This window comes from Oryctolagus cuniculus, chromosome 19 (assembly GCF_051225735.1).
Source record: "Oryctolagus cuniculus isolate XC-2025 breed Fujian yellow rabbit chromosome 19, ASM5122573v1, whole genome shotgun sequence".
In the NCBI taxonomy this organism is placed as follows: domain Eukaryota; kingdom Metazoa; phylum Chordata; class Mammalia; order Lagomorpha; family Leporidae; genus Oryctolagus; species Oryctolagus cuniculus.
The window spans coordinates 32,316,579-32,335,881 of NC_142885.1; the positions used below are offsets into that span (position 1 = coordinate 32,316,579).

The following is a 19,303-nucleotide window of genomic DNA, read 5'->3' on the forward strand; positions in this document are numbered from 1 at the left end:
ATATCTCACTAAAAAGGCCTTCTAATCCTTTCTCCCTCTCCATGCCTTCAGGAACTCCTAGAACCCGAATGTTGGGTTTTTTAATAGTATCCTGAAGATTCCCGACAATATGTTTCAGATTTCTAATTTCCTCTTCTTTTCTTTGGTCTGACTGTATCCTTTCCTGTTCTCTGTCTTCTAAGTCCGATATTCTCTCTTCTGCTTCACCCATTCTGTTTGTAAGGCTCTCTATTGTGTTTTTCATTTGATCTATTGAATTCTTCACTTCAGTCACTATCACAGTTTCCTGTTGTACTAGTTGTTTCGTTTCATTTTGATTCCTCCTTAATATTTCATTTTCACGAGAGAGATTTTCTATCTTGTCCATTAAGGATTTGTGTAGTTCCAGAATTTGTTTTTGAGAACTTCTTAATGTTCTTATCAATTTTTTGAGATCTGCTTCTTGCATTTCTTCTATGTCATCATCTTCATAATCTTGAATTGGGGTGTCTTTTTCATTTGAGGGCGTCATGGTGACTTCCTTGTTTTTATTACCTCGGTTTTTGCGTTTGTTATTTGGCATATTGGAGATATTTGGTTTCTTCACTGTGGTGCTTTTTCTTGTTATACTATGACTCTAGATTAAGTGGACTATCTGTTTTTGATGGAGCCTTAGGGCTTGAGATGGGTGTGGCCTGAGAGCTCTGTTTGGTGTGCCAAAGGTGACACTCCCAGGTTAGGCGTGGTAAATCTCTCTCTCTCTCTCTTTTTTTTTTTTTGATTCAAAAGGGAAGTAATTCCGCACAGCTGAACGAAGTTGGAGGTAGTTAGCAGGCAAATGATATACCCACAGGAGCCAGAGATCAGAAGCTCTTTCCCAAGGACCACACAGGGAATCTGTCTTGCCCTCAGAGTGGGCTCAAATTCTCCTTCAGCCTCCCACTGGGTTGCCAAAGTTACGGAATTGTAGCGTCTCTGGAGAGTGCTCACGTGAATTCCGTGAGTTCTCTCCCCCACCGTCTCTTTTTTCACAGTCTCAGTTCAGTAGCACCACAAATTTACTAGCTCCTAATCTCCTGTTAATTCGCCCCGCCCAGAGTCAGGTTTTTCTGCTAGGCTCAGGGCCGGTGAAGACCTGAGGTCGCTCTGCTTATGACGTATGTCCAAGATGGCGCCTGCTCTTTGTCTTGCTCGCCCTTGAGAGGTGAGCGGAGAGAGAGAAACCCGTGTCCGTACTAGTCACCCTTTTTTCTCTCTCTCTCTCTCTTCCAGTTAGCCTTGTGAACTTCCCCCCCCCGGGGGTCGTTCCCTCTAGTCTCCTCTCTCCGCTTGCCTGCCGGTGTCTCGGGCTATTGAGGTTCGGCTCACCTCGCGTTCCAGCGCTGGTGTGTTGAGTCTGCCGCTGATGTCCCGAACTGTGGGCTCCCACGCTCTCCACGCAGGTCCGCTGTGAGTCACGCGTTCCGGAAGAGTTTCTTCTGCTGTTTCCTCCCCTACTCTTCCTTGAACCTGCAGTATCTCCACTTTTATTAAACTATCTCTCCCCAGACTATCAGTGTGCTCCCTTCCTATTCCGCCATCTTGCCGGAAAGCCCATTGAGCCTCTGTTTGTAACACCAGCATGCCATGTGGAGCACCAGTCTGAGTTCTGGCTGCTCTGCTTCAGATTCAACTCCCTTCTAATGCACCTGGGAGAGCAGCAGACAATGCCCTGAGTACTTACTCCCTGCCACCCACATGGGAGACCCAGACATGGTTGTGGGCTCATCTGACTGGGGGAGTGAACCAACAGATGGAAGATTTTTCTTTCTCTGTTTCTCTTTCTGTCTCCATTAGCATAACTTTCAAATAAATAAAATAAATCTTGAAAAAAAAACCCTCAGAAACCTCTTGGAACACAAGAAGTTATCATTTAATTCCATTTTCTGTGAGCTTTTTGAAGCCACTTTCTACATGGAAGCTTTATTGATGATGGAATTGAAACAGTGATCACTGAGAAAATGGTGACTTTTGTAAAAAGCTACCTAGAACAATTTGTTCTTTTTAAATATTTATTTATTTATTTATTTGCAAGTTACACAGAGAGAGGGGAGGCAGAGAGAGAGTGAAAGAGGTCTTCCATCCACTGGTTCACTTCCCAGTTGACTGCAATGGCTGGAGCTGCATTGATTCGAAGCCAGGAGCCAGGAGCTTCTTCCCAATCTTCTCCATGGGTACAGGGGCCCAAGGACTTGGGCCATCTTCTGCTTTTGCAGGCCACAGCAGAGAGCTGGATCAAAAGTGGAGCAGCCAGGTCTCGAACTGGCACCATATGGGATGCTGGTGCTTAAGGCCAGGGTGTTAACCCGCTGCACCACAGCACCGGCCCCAAGAACAACTTGTTATTCATACAGAATAAATTGAAGCATTTGCTTTCCTCTGTATACTAAAATCAATACTTCCTGGTTTGACAGGTTCAATTTGAAATGCAAACCTTAAACTCTTGGAAGATGTAGAATACATTTGTGGCCTCAGCAGAGAGTATGCTTCAATAGCTCTAACCATTAAAGAAACAGTGTGTAAATATAAATACATTAAGAGCTTCTGATCATCAACAAATACTCCAAGAAAAGGGGAGGGCACAAACAGAGAAGATAGTAGCTTCCATACAACTGAAGGTATGAAATTAGGACTCAGACATTTTAAAGTCCATAAAGAGTAAGATTAATTTTAAAAAGAATTCATACCAGATACAGGGAGGTATTTCATAGAAGCACTACAGTGGGCCATTATTTTTTTAAAAAACAAAGTTAATTTATCTATGAGAAATGAGAGAGAGAGGCCTTCCATACATCGGCTCACTCCCCAAATGGCAGCACTTCCCAGGTGCAGCAGCAGGGAGTGAATTGGACACAGAGCAGCCAGGACTCCTGGTGCTCCAACATGGGACATGGACACCAACTGTGGATCCTAAACTCTTCAAAGATACTTGACTCCATTAGAAAACAGGAAAGGCAAAATAAAAGCACAGTAAGACAACATTTATTGTCATTGTGTTGTAAAAAAAAAGTTGAACCTGGTAAATCCAAATGGCAGCAAAGATTTGGGTGAACTTGAACTTTTATGCCCTGGAAAGAATAAGAAAACTAAACTGATACAACCTTGGAAAACAGTTTTTTTTTTCACATTAGTGTGTTAAGATGAACATTCACATAACATTCAACCTATTGATGCAGCTCCTGACTACGTATCCACATAGGTCCCATCACAGGTTTATCATGCAAGAGCAGAACCAAATACCTTGGAGACATCTTGAATGATAAGCCCTTTCTTGTCTACTTCTCTTTATTATTGTGATTTTTAATTTTTAAATCCATAAAGCAAAAACTGTGAGGTAATACTACAATGAATTCCCTTTGTTGTTAAATATGAAAGGTAATCATTTGTGTGCATCTTCTGAATGTTTATAAATTATTATCACAAACATGCAACCTGATTAAACTCAGGGTGGGATTATTTTTATATTTACCCTCTTCCATGGTGTCTTCATGTAAACCTTTGAGAATCTGGTTCTCCTAGGCAGACCAAAAGGAGAAAGCACTTGAATTTAATGTTCTGTTTTGCTTCGTGTGTTTCCTTTCTTTGTCCAAGGTGAAAGTGTGGTTCCAGAACAGCAGGATGAAGTGGAAGAGGGTAAAATTGGGCCAACCGGGCACTGCTGCCTGAGAAAAGGAACTGGTGAACGTGAAGAAAGGAACCCTGCTCCCTTCAGAGCTGTCAGGGATCGGTGCGGCCACACTCCAGCAAACAGGGGACTCTCTGGACAATGAAGACAGCCACAACAGTGACCACAGCTCAGAGCATGCACACTTATGATCCACACAGACAGGACCAGCTTCATTCTCAGGAAAGAAGCACCATGATGGCAAGCCTTACCCAACAGTTTACACAGAGAGATGGCCATGGCCATGATTTTTAATATTATTAAATTCAGGCATCATGGGTCTGTTTTGCATGATTTATAGAGGGAGGAAGTGCCACTTATCAAAGATGCTTCCATGATGAAAATCAGAAGGTGAATTTGCTTTGAATAGTCCAGAGATGTTTGGTTGTGTGTATGACAGTGAGCAGGTATGTTTGCCTTTGCTTGAACTGAAAAATTAAATGGGTACTAAGAACAAATTATGACACATTTCTACACGAGATGCTTCCAGAGTGAAAACGTTGAAGATGAACTTACTTTACCCTCTCAGATGTACGAGTTCATGTTTATGACAGTGGGCAGGTTTTTGCTTTTGCTTGCACTGAGAAATCGCCATCAAGAATAAAACATAAAACCTTTTATCCTGAACAGCAAAAGTGCCTGAGATCACTCAAATAGATTTTTAAAAAAGGATGCAGTTTAACTCTGTATATATTATCCTTAAGTCATTTTCCTGTCTTCACTAATTTTAGCAATTCATTCATATTAGCTGATGAAAATAGGCACTGATAATGCCAGCCAGGCCAGCTTCCTGCCTTTTTATGCATGTGTCATTCTGAGACAATCCGTATGCACTTACTTGTGTACAAGTAGAGAAACATACAGTAGTCTGATATGACATATTCTTGTACCACAGACAAAACAAACATTATGTTGCATTTACTATCACTGCTGCTAATACGTTATTATACAACTTACCTAGCTCCTCCTTGATTCGTCCTATCTTGTAGCTTGAAAAAAAAATAGGATCATAGGCATATCAGTTACTTTGTGGAGAGAGCTTTGTTGTGGCAGACACTGTCTGATTTTATTTCTTTTTTTTTTTTGACAGGCAGCGTGGACAGTGAGAGAGAGAGACAGAGAGAAAGGTCTTCCTTTGCCGTTGGTTCACCCTCCAATGGCCACCGCGGCCGGCGCACCGCGCTGATCTGATGGCAGGAGCCAGGAGCCAGGTGCTTTTCCTGGTCTCCCATGGGGTGCAGGGCCCAAGCACCTGGGCCATCCTCCACTGCACTCCCTGGCCACAGCAGAGGGCTGGCCTGGAAGAGGGGTAACTGGGACAGAATCCGGCGCCCCGACTGGGACTAGAACCCGGTGTGCCGGTGCCGCTAGGTGGAGGATTAGCCTAGTGAGCCGCGGCGCCCACCCCTGATTTTATTTCTATAAAATTAAAGCTGTTATGAATATGACTTAATTAACAAGAAAATGTTTCTTCCTTCTTAGAAATGGTGTCAGACAAGGAGCAAAGCCAAATGGGCTCCCCAAGGGGATAGACAAAACAATTCTGAACGTCTTCAAATTAAATTCAGTAAAAACACATTATTTTTTAATATGTGATGTATTCTTGCAGAACAACCATCTTTGTATTTTGTGAAAAATGTTTAATAAATGATCCTTTATAAATAATTTTGGTCTCCCCATTGTAATTTCTTTAATTTCTATAGATTTTAATATTCATATCTAAGAGTGCCCCAGACTGATCTGCTCTGTGCTAATTTAGATCAAGATCATTAATTAGTCACAGGTTTTCATTTGTAGATTTATTATGGCAAGAAAAAAATCAATCCTTGGATGATCAAAGAGAATCTAAACATCATCATACAGTAAACAATTTTCTTAATTTGAAGAATATGGCAAATTAATGTTTTTGTGTGTTTTACAAAGCAAGATAAAAGGGAAAAGGTAACACTAACTGCCACAACTAATAAGTAAAGTAGTCATATATTTTAAAATTTATGTTTAACATATGTGAATCAATCCAATAGTTGTTTTAAAGTCACACCAACCAGAGTCCTTGATGTTACCATGAGCTAGCCAATCAGAATCTTCATTGGAATGGACACCACAGGTATCAGAAGTCAATGACTATAGGCTGGCGCTGTGGCTCAATAGGCTAATCCTCCACCTGCAGTGCCAGCACACAGGGTTCTAGTCCCAGTCAGGGTGCCAGTTCTGTCCTGGTTGCTCCTCTTCCTGTTCAGCTCTCTGCTATGGCCCAGGAAGGCAGTGGAGGATGGTCCAAGTGCTTGGGCCTGCACCCACCCAGGAGACCAGGAGAAGCACCTGGATCCCGGCTACTGTGGGGGTGAACCAACGGAAAAAGAAAGACCTTTCTCTCTGTCTCTCTCTCTCACTGTCCACTCTGCCTGTTAAAAAAAAAAAAAGTCAAGGATTGTATTAACTTAATACATTTCATGTCATGCATGGTTGCACATGCATTTTTTGCCTAAGACCTACTTACAACTATATCATGTTATTTTTTAACTGTTCCACATTTAACCATAAGAATTTGGAAACATTACCATCATTCCTCCTTCCCCCATAGAAATAAACAGAAAAATAATTCATAAACATTTCCAAATTACTCATTATTTGATTTTGTTTCAGAATGATTAGATTGACAAAAATATATTGATTCTATTCTTAGTCTAGCAAGACATATATGAGTATTCAAGAAATAAAGTAAATTATATTTTTGTATCATATTTTCTCTTTGTGAAATACATTTTATCACACTGGTAAACAATCTATCTAATTTAATTTTGGGGAGATCCTGTTCAAATTGAAGGTACAAAACATACTTCTCTATCACTTGAAGGAATAAAAATTATGCTTGTATTGAAGATATCTATTTCTTTTTGTAGAATAACTCTGCCTCTCAAAGAAAATAAATCTTAAAAAACAATTCTATAAAACAATTCAGTTAACATTTGAGGTAAGTGATACTTAGGTGAAAATATGATGTTTGCAATATAAATACAAACAATTGGCATAGTTATTATTTGAACCATCTGGGGAACAGGGTATTTTGCTGTCAGTTCCTAATGCTGCATTCTGTTTGTAAAAAGCAATTCAGAAATAAAAAGAAAGCCACAGAGAATTTAGCATGAGAGCGGTAGTCTAAACATTCCAAACCTGAAAACGTTTGAAGTCTGCAGAACTGATCTGCAAATGCTCTTGAGAAAGTGGTGTTTGTTGTGGTGGTTGTGGTTGTTTCCTGATTTCTTACCTAAAACTGGCCAGGAAAATTGAGTAATAATTCTCTCACGTGTACCTCAACGTTCAACTTTTGCCAAATAATGCTAACAGGCCTGGACAAAGGAACAAACGTGGTCCCAGAAAAAATAGATTGCTACATCAAGTTTTGAGAGCCTATTAAAAATTCAATAAGAATTTTTGAAATAAATCTAATAATTCTCTATTACCATGTGTTTTCTCAATAATCTCATTTTGACATTTGATATGCTTAAAGATATAGATACATTTAAAAATTAAAAATAGTTTTTCTTGTATGACTTATTTCCCACCTTTAGTAACTTTTTAAATTAAATCTGGTTTCAAACTGTGATCAAGAATTCCAGAAAATATTTTATTATATCATGGTTAGTAATTCCCCATTAAAATATTGTTTACTTTTTAAAAAATATAGTTTTCAGAAACAGTTCTTAAAACAAAATGAATTTTCAAAGATAATTATTGTCATATCCAGTTCATGTTAGGGGCTTTATTTTGTATTTCTGCCCTTTTGGAAATGGTTCATTGAGATAAACATTCATTTCCTTTATTTAAAGACTAATCACATGATTTTGGAACACATTTTTGTAGAACTATTCAAGCATCCACTGCTTTTGCAAATGTGTAATACTGATGGTTGAAAATATTTGTACATCTTTTTCATGTTCAGTGTATACTGCTATTGAAAATCCATCACTTATCTAACCTGATGAAACATGAAACTCAAAGTATTATTTTATTCAAGCTAATACTTCTAATTAAATAATTTGCTTGGCTTTCATTTTCTTTGTGAGAGCTCCATTTTCATTGGCTTTGCCAACATTGGAATTGGTAATTTTTGTGATCCTGGGCCTATGTAATGTAAGAGAGTGGTGTTTAAAAAGTAGTAAGCAGGAGGGAGCATTTGGCCAAGTGGTTAAGAATCCCCTTGAGACAACCTTGCTACAATGGAATGAGGGCTTCTGAGTGTTGTTTCCATTTCTGTCTTCAACTTCCTGCTAATGCAGAGGCTGGGAGGCAGCACAGGAGGGCTCAAGGAATTGGGTTCCTGCCACACACACAGAATTACTCTCTGCCTTTCAAATGGATACATGAAAACTAAAATATAGAAATATAAAACGTGGAGAAAGTTATGTCTAAAATTATCAGGCTTTAAAAACACACACCCTGTATATTCATTAGACAATTGGCTCCTAACACTGCTACACCTGCAGGTCCAATTGGGACTGTCAGATGGACCAACATCAGCGTGACCAGTGCCAGTCCTGCCGGCTCAAGAAGTGCTTCCAGGGGAGTTGTGCAGAAGGAGGGTGAGTGGCCCCCAGCCCCGCTGCAGCCTGGTGGGGGCGTGCGGTAGGTGGGTGAATGGCACCCCAGCCCTGCTGCCTGCGGAAGGAGGGTGAGCGGCCCCCATCCTCCCTGCAGTCGGCCGGTGGGACCTGGAGTTGGCACTTGCTAACCACAAGACCAGGGCCATTGCACCCTGTACTGGCTCAGGAATCCAATTACAGCTGTGGCCAGGGCCCGGTCCCCCTGCCCAGGCCTGGCCACTGCGTCCTGAAGAAATACACAGACACACACACATACATGCACACACACGCACAAACACACATTTATTTGGTTTCCGTTGCTCCCACCCCTGCCTCTGTTTGCTTAAGGCAGGAGCTGGGCAGCCTGAGCCCATGGGGACCCCACTCTTGTTTCCTCCCCAGAAGCCCCAGCCTGGCCCAGGGCAGACACAGTCCAAGCAGCGCGGCCCTAAACTCCAATGCCCTGCAGTTTCTCCAGGCTCCACACGGGGAGGGGGGGCGGTGGTCTCGGGGTAGGGGTAGAGGTGCTTCCAGCCTCAGGACAAATGCGCACCCCATACCTGCTTTCTGTCTGCCGGTTCCTCCCAGGGTCTGACTCCAGTCTCTCACGCTTTCGAAGTCCTCCCCCCTCACTGGGTCTGTGAGGGAAGGTGATAAAGTCGGCTCAGAGCCCCTTGGAAAAGCCACTCCCTTCAGCTTGGGGGGGTTCACCTGTGCCCCTCTTCTCACGTGGCTGATCTGAAATCCCGCTGGCCCGGCCCTCAGGTGGGCGCACCTACAGCCACGTGCTGCACCCCCCACCCCACGCACGGCTTCCCACCATCACGGCTCACAACCCCTTACTTTGCTTTGGAACCCAATGACTTCTCCAGGGACTCTCTTTGTCTTGTGCACTGTTGTGCCCCAGGGTCCCTGCATACAGTTGGCCCTCAGTAAATAGCCCATGGCTTCAGTTGCCACCAGGGTAGCCCTTCCTCCATGGCCAATGCTGCTCTAAAGCAGATTTGTTAATTTGGGAGTTGGTGTTAAAGAGGGAGTTGTGGGTGGGATTTGAACCCCACGCCCCAGCCTGGGCTGGAGGAGGAAGAGTGGGGGGTGGGGGCTTGAAGAAGGGGGGGTGAGCAGGTGCAAAGGCCCTGGGGGTAGGATGGGGGGAGGAGTGGTGCAGGCGGGGCTTATAACCAGGGCAGCACTTTTGGGCCCCATTTGGCCACTCCTACTGGACAGCTGACTCCCACCCCCGCAGGACTCAGTCCCACCTCCAGCCCGAGTCCTCTCCAGGGCTGGTAATGTGCCCTGCGTGAGGCCGGCCTAAGGCTGGAGCTCATGGATTCCATCAGGCCAGGTGGGCGGGCTCATTAAGGCTCCTTAATTTGCCCTGCCTGGCAGCCAGCCCTCCCTGCCTCGGTTTCCCTCCTCCCACCTCACCTGCTTGCTGCGGGCGAGGTCCCAGCTCCCAGTCCCACCTGGGGAAGACCCCAGGCCCCCTCCCTACCCGGGATCTCCCGGAGCTGGGGTGGGGGGGACTCTGAGAGAGCCTAGCTCTGGCTGTCTTCTCCCTGCCCTTCTCTCTCTCTCTCCCTCCTGCCGCCCCACAGCGCTGCAGCGCGGCCGCATCCCGCAATCGCTGCCTGGCAGCGCTGGCCGCCTCCTCCAGCAGCCCTCCAGGCTGGGTGCTGGAGCGGCGGCGGACAGAGGCTTGTTCCCGGTGCAGCTGCGGGCGCGGCAGGTGCAGGAGGCGGAGACTCGTTCTCAGGCAACCAGTGTGGGAGCTGATGGCGCAGCTGCAGGTGCGGCAGGTGCGGGCGGCGGCGGCGCGGCGCTGGGCATGGACCAGGTGAGAACGCTGGTGGCGCGGCTGCTCTTAGCGCTGCCCCTGCCTGCACAGGGCGCCACTGCCGGCCGAACGCGCGTGGCCTTCCTGGACCAGGAGCAGGTGGACGAGATGGGCCGCCTGCAGGGGGACTCGGTGGAGTCCGGTGCCTCAAAGTCATGGCGCTCTCGGCCTCTGCGCGCGCGAAAAGGCTGCAGGAGCAGGCGCAGGTGTCTCTCATGGAGTATTGCGTGCCCAGTACCAGTCCCAGCCTCAGCGCGCCCGGCCCTGCGCGCGCTCCAGGCGCCCCTCATTGCGCAGCTCCACTTGCTGCGCCTGGTGGGCAAGATGCCCGCCCAGATGCTCACCCGGGACTCGCTGCTGGCGGGCAGCCCCTCCAACTGGCCCTAGGGCTCCGGCCGGTGAGCCGCCGCGTCAAGAAGACACTCTCTGCTCTGATTTCGGTATCACAGATTGCACAACACCTGGAAATAGTTTCTTTAAATGTGACTATCGGTTTCAACGCAGAGAGGTTAAATGAAAAAGTGTCTAATCACCACCACATTCTTTCTTAGTAACTTCAGGCAGATTTAGCATCTCTACAATATATTAAATAATGGGCAGATATTTCCCAGGAACACCATGTTTTTCTGATGGATTTCAAAATTTCATGGGAAATAGAAGTAGAAGATAAGTTTATGTTGGTGCATAACATTTGAAATATGCATTTCTCATAATACATGTTTTCCATGAACTTTTTAAATAACCCATGTATATATAAATTTCAACATGTTTTGAACCAAAATAAATTTAACTTTTAATTCCATTTCCACAATCTTTTTAAGGTACGCTTATGTGAGTCAAACAGATGGCTTCGCTCACGTAACACAGGCTTGAGGAAATGTATCTGTATAAACATGTTTTTGGGGCTGGTGCTGTGGTGCAGCAGGTTAACGCCCTGGCCTGAAACGCTGGCATCCCATATGGCCACCAGTTGAAGACCTGGCTGCTCCATTTCCGACCCAGCTTTCTGCTATGGCCTGGGAAAGCAGTGAAAGATGGCCCAACTGCTGCACCCGTGTGGGAGACCCAGAGGAAGCTCCTGGCTCCTGGCTTGGGATCAGCGCAGCTCTGGCCATTGCGGCCAATTGGGGAGTGAACCAGTGGGTGGAAGACCTCTCTCTCTCTCTCTCTCTCTCTCTCTCTTTCTCTCTGCCTCTGCTCTCTCTGTGTAACTCTTTCAAATAAATAAATCAATATTTAAAAAATAAATAAGCATGTTTTTGAAAAATAGTGGAGATATATATATATCATACATTCTGCTCTGCAAGGTTTTTTTTTTTTGCTTAATAATGTAAATATATTTTATAGCTAAACAGTATGTGTCTTCATATGGATTTATCATATACTATTTAATGAATACTGTACTGTTAGATATTTACTTTTCTATCCTGAAATTTCCCTAAGAAAAAGTTTCCATAGGCCCTTCTGAAACCTATTTTTTCTATAGAAAGATTTTTTTAGGAAGTGCTTATTTGGGACAAGAGTATACAATAAACATAATCTTTATTGCTAAGACTTTTGGTACACATCACCGATTTCTTTTGCAAATTCACATTCTGTTCAATGGCCATTGCCTCATATATGTCAAAATGTCAACAGTTGCAATAGTTGTTTTGAATCTGATGAAAAAAACATACTTAAATTTGTATTTATTCAATTTCTAAATAAATTAAACATCTTACTGAGTTTGCTGATAATTATATATTATACATAGTTATTATTGTATATTATATTATATTTAAGATATATAATATCTAGTATGTTATATATTCTAATATATAATTATATGTTATAAATTATATAATTATGTTTATTGTATATGTTATGTAATACATAACATAGTTATGTATTACATAACATATATAATATATAATATAATAATATATGCATATATGTGTGTGTGTATATATATATATACACACACACACTCATAGATTTATTTATTTATTTTTTTGACAGGCAGAGTTAGTGAGAGAGAGAGACAGAGAGAAAGGTCTTCCTTCCATTGGTTCAACCCCAAAATGGCTGCCATGGCCGGCACGCTGAGCCGATTCGAAGTCAGGAGCCAGGTTCTTTCTCCTGGTCTCCAATGCGGGTGCAGGGCCCAAGCACTTGGGCCATCCTCCACTGCCTTCCTGGGCCACAGCAGAGAGCTGGACTGGAAGAGGAGCAACTGGGACAGATTTTGGTGCCCCGACAGAAGCTAGAACCCAGGGTGCCTGCACTGCAGGCAGAGGATTAGCCTAGTGAGCCATGGCACCAGCCACGAAGATTTATTTATTGTATTTGAAAGGCAGAGTTATAGAGAGAAGAGATCTTCCATTGATTGGTTCACTTCCTAAATGGTGGCAACAGCCAGGGCCATGACGAAGCCAGGAGCCAGGGTATTCTTCTGAGTCTCCACATGGAATCAGGGGCCCAAGCACTTGGCCATCCTCTGCTGCTTTCCCAGGTGCATTAGCAGGGAGCTGGATGGGAAATGCAGCAGCAGGGTCTCCAACAGCGTCTCAAGTGGAGGCTTAACCAGCTACTCCACAAAGCTGCCCCCAGTGCTAAGCATTTTACAGTCATGAACTACAGTTCCATGAAGGCCCATTCTTCAGGCAGCAGCTCAACCCACTAAGCCACAGTGCTGAACTTTCATAATTGTATTTTAAATTTTTTTAAAGAATTTTTTTATTTATTTATTTTGACAGGCAGAGTGGACAGTGAGAGAGACAGAGAGAAAGGTCTTCTTTTTTTTCTGTTGGTTCACCCCCTATTGGCCGCTATGGCCAGCGTGCTGCACTGATCCAAAGCCAGGAGCCAGGTGCTTCTCCTGGTCTCCCATGCAGGTGCAGGGCCCAAGCACTTGGGCCATCCTCCACTGCCTTCCCGGGCCACAGCAGAAAGCTGGACTGGAAGAGGAGCAACCAGAACAGAATCCAGTGCCCCAACCGGGACTAGAACCCAGAGTACCAGTGCCACAGGTGGAGGATTAGCCTACTGAGCCACATTGAAGGCCGATAATTGTATTTTAAACATCATTGATCATATCCTTAAATTTTTTTTCAGTTGGAATGTTCAGATTTCTTAGATAAGAAATTTTAAAATATCACATATATTTACTATTTACTTGTTATATATTACACATTTGTAAAATTATAATGTTAAAAATGATCAACTTTCTACTTTGACAAAAAACTAGGAAAGTACTTAGTTGCATTTTTGTTTAGATGGATAACAGGTCATTGAAAAGTCCACAAAAATGCTGATTTTTTTTATTTAGTAAATATAAATTTCCAAAGTACAGTTTATGGATTACAATGGCTTTTTCCCCCCAAAACTTCCCCCCCAACCCCACCCCTCCCATCTCCTGCTCCCTCTCCCATTCCATTCACATCAAGATTCATTTTCAATTATCTTTATATACAGAAGATTGATTTAGTATATATTAAGTAAAGATTTCATCAGTTTGCATCCACACAGAACATAAAGTGTAAAATACTCTTTCAATACTAGAAATAGCATTAATTTGCATTGAACAACACATTAAGGACAGAGATCCTACACAAGGAGTAAGTACACAGTGACTCCTGTTGTTGACTTAACAATTTGACACTCTTGTTTATGGCGTCAGTAATCTCCCTAGGCTCTAGTCATGAGTTTCCAGGGCTATGGAAGCCTTTTGAGTTCGCCGACTTTGATCTTATTTAGACAAGGTCATAGTCAAAGTGGAAGTTCTCTCCTCCCTTCAGAGAAAGGTACCTCCTTCTTTGATGGCCCATTCTTTCTACTGGGATCTCACTCACAGAGATCTTTCATTTAGGTACTTTTTCTTTTTTCTTTTTTTTTTTTTTTTTGGTCAAAGGGATCACATAAATAAGACTAGTGTCTGCTAATACTAACTGATAGGATAAAAAAGGGAGAAAACGATCCAACATGGGAAGCGAGATACACAGCAGACTCATAGAAGGGCAGATGTCCTAAACAGCACTCTAGACTCAGAATCAGTCCTTAAGGCATTCGTATCTGGCTAAAGAGGCCATGAGAGGATTTTAGGCATGGAAAGCCAAGACACTCTGGCAAAAAAAAAGACCTAAATGATTATCTTTTTTATAAAAACATGATTTATTTGAAAAGTAACTATGCTTCAGTTATTTACAGTAGTACATGAACACATGTTTATTATCCTATTATGTGAAATGTTATTAGATAATACATTGTCTCTTATAAATAATTTTAAGCAATTTTAGTTGTCTGTATTAATCTTTCTAACCAATAATATAATTGTATAAAATAATTTAATAATGACTTAAGTACTCTCAAATTTTTTTTTTGAGAGAAGACAGAGAGAGGGAGGGAGAAATTAACCATCTGCTGGTGTACTCTCCAAATTCCTCAACACTCAGAGTTGGGCCAGGCTGAAGGCAGGAGTCAGAACTCAGTCTGGGTCTCCCATATGGTTGACAAGGTCCCAAGAGCTTGGGCTATTACCTGCTGACTTCCAGGGTGCAAACTGGCAGGGAGCTGGAATCTGGATCCACAGCCAGAAATTGAATATGAATTGAACTGAATTAAGACACACCTTAACTGGGGTATTAAGTGCTAGGCTAAATGCTCACCCTTGTCCAAGATAATTTTTAATGAAGATGTTCAAAATTAAAGGAAGGTCTTCTGGAGCTGCCATCATAATGCAGTGTGTTAAGCTGCCATTTGCATGCTAGCAACCCATGGAAGACTGCCTGCTGGAGTCCTGGCTGCTCTGCTTTGGATCCATCTTCCTGCCAATGTGCCTGGGAGGGCAGCAGGGCATGGATCTAAGTACAATGGACCTTACCAACCAAGTGGGAGACCAAGATGAGTTCCTGGCTCCTGGCCTTGGCCTGGCCATGCCCTCGATTTTGTGGCCATTTGGGGAGTAAACCAGCATATAGAAGATCTCCTTGTTTCTCCCCGTTGACCCCATCCCATTCTGTCTAAAGCTCAACCTTTCAAATAAACATGGAAAACTTTAAATAAAAGAGAAAGCTTGTCTTCAGTTTAAAAAGCAAAGTACAAATAAATCTGTATGGACCAGAACTGGAGTTTCTATGGGGATACTTGGGCAGGAGGACACAGGAACCCTGTGTCCCTGGAGCAACCTTTAGGGAAAACCAGAGAGGCCAGCTGTTCCTCCTGCTCTCCAGGCCTCTCTTGCTGTGTGTAGTCAGTCCTTCACATTATTAAGTAGCTTGTGGTGACTTTAGCAAATTTAAAATTTACACATTTGGGCCTGTGCCATGGCCCAATAGGCTAATCCTCCACCTGCCGCATGGGCACACCTGGTTCTAGTCCTGGTTGGGGTGCCGGATTCTGTCCCGGTTGCTCCTCTTCCTGTCCAGCTCCCTGCTGTGGCCCAGGAGTACAGTGGAGGATGGCCCAAGTGATTGGGCCCTACACCCACCTAGGAGACCAGGAGAAGCACCTGGTTCTTGGCTTCAGATCAGTACAGTGCGCCGGTCACAGCACACTGGCCGCAGTGGCCATTGGGGAGTGAACCAATGGAAAAGGAAGACCTTTCTCTGTCTCTCTCTCTCTCACTGTCCACTCTGCCTGTCAAAAAAAAAATTACACATTTGTTCACCTGTTGGCCAAGACAGAGCATTTCGTGGCCCTTCCTTTGCCAAGAAATCCCAATAGTGTAGAATAATCTCCAGATGTCTACCTGGGCTTCAAGATGCTATCAAATGGTTACACCCTGGTCACACATCTTTTCTACACAAAAGTTTTGAAAGCCATATGTAGAAGGATCTCCAACAAGTTCATGGAAAATGTATGCAATGAACAAACTGCATGGATTTCAACTTTTTTTTTCTCCAAAGCAGTCACTTCTTAATTGCTTTTTCTATGAACCTTTTGAAGTGCCCTAGTGCAACCATTGACTGTACTTGGGAGTTTGCAGTGATCAGTAAACATTTTTGAATAAATACATGAATGAAAAGGTGTGAGATCATCCAAGGAAATTATTTTAAATCCCTGTTAATATAGTTGAAAAATGGAGTGCTACAACATTTTAAATGGGCAGTGTTATAGGCATCACTAAATTTAAACAAAAATGTGGTTATGAGCACAAATTGCAGTAATAATGCACTAAGAAGAGAAGAAATAGAAATGTGAAGAACAGGTTTTAGCATATGTTCATATGCAATTTGGAAGAGAAGGAACATTTTCCTTCCACAGGAGGAAATTCTCACAATTTTTGCCAATGATTTGGTTGGTTTCCAACTCCATCATTGCTTGTCTGGTATGAAGAATGCCATCTGTTCCATGTGGATGTGCCTTTGTAAAAAATGCACTACTAATTATGCTCTGGGAAGGAGCTGTTTAAGTGAAATCAGGTGTCAAGCTTACAATTGCCTAAAACGACTATGCTATGCTGAGAAAGAATGACACACCATATTGTAAAATGGAATTTAAGCATGGTGTGCAAACATTCCATTTTTGGTGTGCTGCAAAGGTCAGATTGAAGAGGAAAGTTGTAAAGATTGCAAATGACTTTTCACCATCAACAGTGTAAGCAAGCTTTACTTTCAACCAAGGATAGACACAAGATCAATGTTGTACTTCCCTCATTAAAAAATCTTTCCAAGAATGGGCCATCAAAGAATGAGGTACCTTTCACTGAAGGGAGAACTTCCACTTTTGACTATGCCCTTGTCTAAATAAGATCAGAGTTGGCAAACTCAAGAGGTTTCCATAGCCTTGGCAGCTCATGACAAGAGCCTCTGGTGAATACTGATGTCATAAATAAGAGGGTCAATTGTTGAATCAACAATAGGAGTCACTGTGCACCTGCTCACCATGTAGGATCTCTGTCCTTAATGTGCTGTACTATGTGAATTAATGGTAAAACTACTACTCAAACAGTACTTTATACTTTGTGTGTCTGTGTGGGTGCAGTCTGTTGAAATCTTAACTTAGTATATACTAAGTTTGATCTTCTGTATATAAAGATAATTGAAAATGAATCTTGATGTGAATGGAATGGGAGAGGGAGTGGGAGATGGGATGGTTGTGGGTGGGAGGCAGATGATGGGGGAAAGCCACTATAATCCAAAAGTAGTACCTTGGAAATTTATATTTATTAAATAAAAGTTGAAAAAATCTTTTCAATTATATGTATATTTTTTCTGAAAATGTGAAGGAGAAATAGTGAGATGAAAAGCATGGCAAAGGATTCCAAAATCCATGAATTAATTTTGAAAAAAGTCAAAATCAGTCCCATTGTTACCAATTCGAATTCATTATACAATTTTAGTATATAGGCTTCAATGGACCAAGAGTATTTAGTTCCTTTCAGGACAAAATGAACAATTTACTTTCTTTAAGTACATTAGTTATTAGCAGTATTGCAGATTTTGCCATGATGATTCATTTGACACTGTTTTAATTCATATAAAGCAAGGTACATAAAGTTTAATTATAAATATTGCCACAATGATAAATCACTCATTATCATTATATGTATTTAACTTTGCTACTGCAAAGTTATGTTTGATCTATTGCTATTTGTATTTTGAGTAATGCATTAATCACTTGATCCTTACAGAAGCTGTGCTAGTTAGATCTGCTAGCTAGGTCTTCAGGTCATCCCAGGCTTGTAAGTTAAAGCATGTTGCATGCTAGTAATCAACAGAGTTGGGACATAAGTCTGCACTGTTGAATCTTGAATCCTGTGTTTAACTATTCCAAAGTTGACCTCTTCCCATAACAAGTATATTAGGTAGAGGCTTTCTCCTCATTAGTCATATAACATTAAGAGTGTATAAAATAATGAAACCTGGAGCACACAGAAGATAGAATATTCTACATGTAAGTCATGAAGTTGGATATAGGAGAGCATTTCAGGCAAAGGGAAAACATTGCCAGGACTTATGAGAGAGAGAAGGATAGGGGTGGACATTTGGCCTGGCAGTTATGAAACCTTGAACCATATTCCAGTACCTGGGTTGGATAACTGCCTTCTGACTCCAGGTTCTCACTAATTTAGATCTGGGGAAGCAGTGTTGATGGTTCAAATAATTGAGTTCTTGATACTTACTGTATGCTAACTGAATTGAGTTCCCAGATCCCTGCTGGCTGGCTCTGGGGCAGTAAACCACAGACTGAGACATCACCTATATCTTTCATGTAAATTGCTGATTTTTTCTTAAAATATTCAATTAGGTTGGAATTAGTCTTAACTGTTAAGACAACCACATCCCATACTGGGGTGTACCTGTTTGTGCTCTGAATTACAGATTCCTGCTAATGCAGGTAACTGGGTGCAGTAGTGATGAACCAGGTAGTTCAGTTCCTGTTTCCCAAATGGGGTATGTGGATTGAGTTCTTGCTTCCTAGTTTCAGCATCAGTTGAGGACCGAAATGCAGGCATTTTTGAAATGAACTAGCAGATAGGAGTTTTCTTTTTCTCACTCTCAAACTCACTCTCTCTTCTTCTATCCCTCTCAAGCAAGTATATATTAAAGACTCCATTAAAAGGCTGGTGCCATGGCTCAATAGGCTAATCCTCCACCTGTAGCACCAGCACCCCGGATTCTAGTCCCAGTTGGGGCACCAGATTCTGTCCTGGTTGCTCCTCCTCCTGTCCAGCTCTCTGCTGTGGCCTGGGAGTACAGTGGAGGATGGCCCAAGTGCTTGGGCCCTGCACCCCATGGGAGACCAAGAGAAATACCTGGCTACTGGCTTTGGATCAGCACAGTGCACCAGCCACAGCATGCTGGCTGCAGCCATTGGGGGTGAACCAAAGGTGAAGACCTTTCTCTCTGTCTCTCTCACTGTCCACTCTGCCTGTCAAAAAAAAAAAAAAAAAACTCAATTAAAAGATGAAGCATTTCCAAGATAAATAAATATTTATACTTAAGTGAATTTACTGTTATTTTATAAAATACTGATATTCATGTTTGCATATAATAGGTTGATATAATTATTTACAGTCATTTTCTAATCACAAATATATTATGCTTATTTTACCACTGTTAATATAGTATTACTACACTATTCTTCAGCAGAGGATATACCATATTTTTTCACTTAAAATAGTGTATTTGTTATCCTTTTACATATATGAGTTTGCTAAAAAATTCAGTAGTTAATTTTTTGGTATAGGTAACTAAAGGATTAATTTTCCAATAAATTTGC

The 19,303-nt window shown here is 42.4% G+C and overlaps 2 long non-coding RNA genes across 4 annotated transcripts in view; one reads left to right on the forward strand and one right to left on the reverse strand.

The window, feature by feature from the left end:
* Positions 1–5,344, forward strand: part of LOC149120466 (uncharacterized) — a 71,004-nt gene extending 65,660 nt beyond the window's left edge. Inside the window, exon 3 of the long non-coding RNA XR_016225615.1 lies at positions 3,610–5,344. This is a non-coding gene — a long non-coding RNA (uncharacterized LOC149120466). The remainder of the gene's footprint in view (positions 1–3,609) is intronic.
* LOC149120467 (uncharacterized) lies at positions 2,056–9,625 on the reverse strand. Of its 3 annotated transcripts, none has more exons than XR_016225614.1 (3): positions 8,826–9,054; positions 4,640–4,671; positions 2,056–2,248 (listed from the first exon to the last, which is right to left on the reverse strand). It is a non-coding gene; the product is annotated as an uncharacterized LOC149120467 (long non-coding RNA). The 3 variants fall into 3 exon arrangements; XR_016225612.1 differs by lacking the exons at positions 2,056–2,248; positions 4,640–4,671 and adding exons at positions 5,495–6,087; positions 9,525–9,625 and having other exon boundaries at positions 8,826–8,903; XR_016225613.1 differs by lacking the exons at positions 2,056–2,248; positions 4,640–4,671 and adding exons at positions 5,495–6,087; positions 9,109–9,286 and having other exon boundaries at positions 8,826–8,903.
* Positions 9,626–19,303: the final 9,678 nt, after the last annotated feature.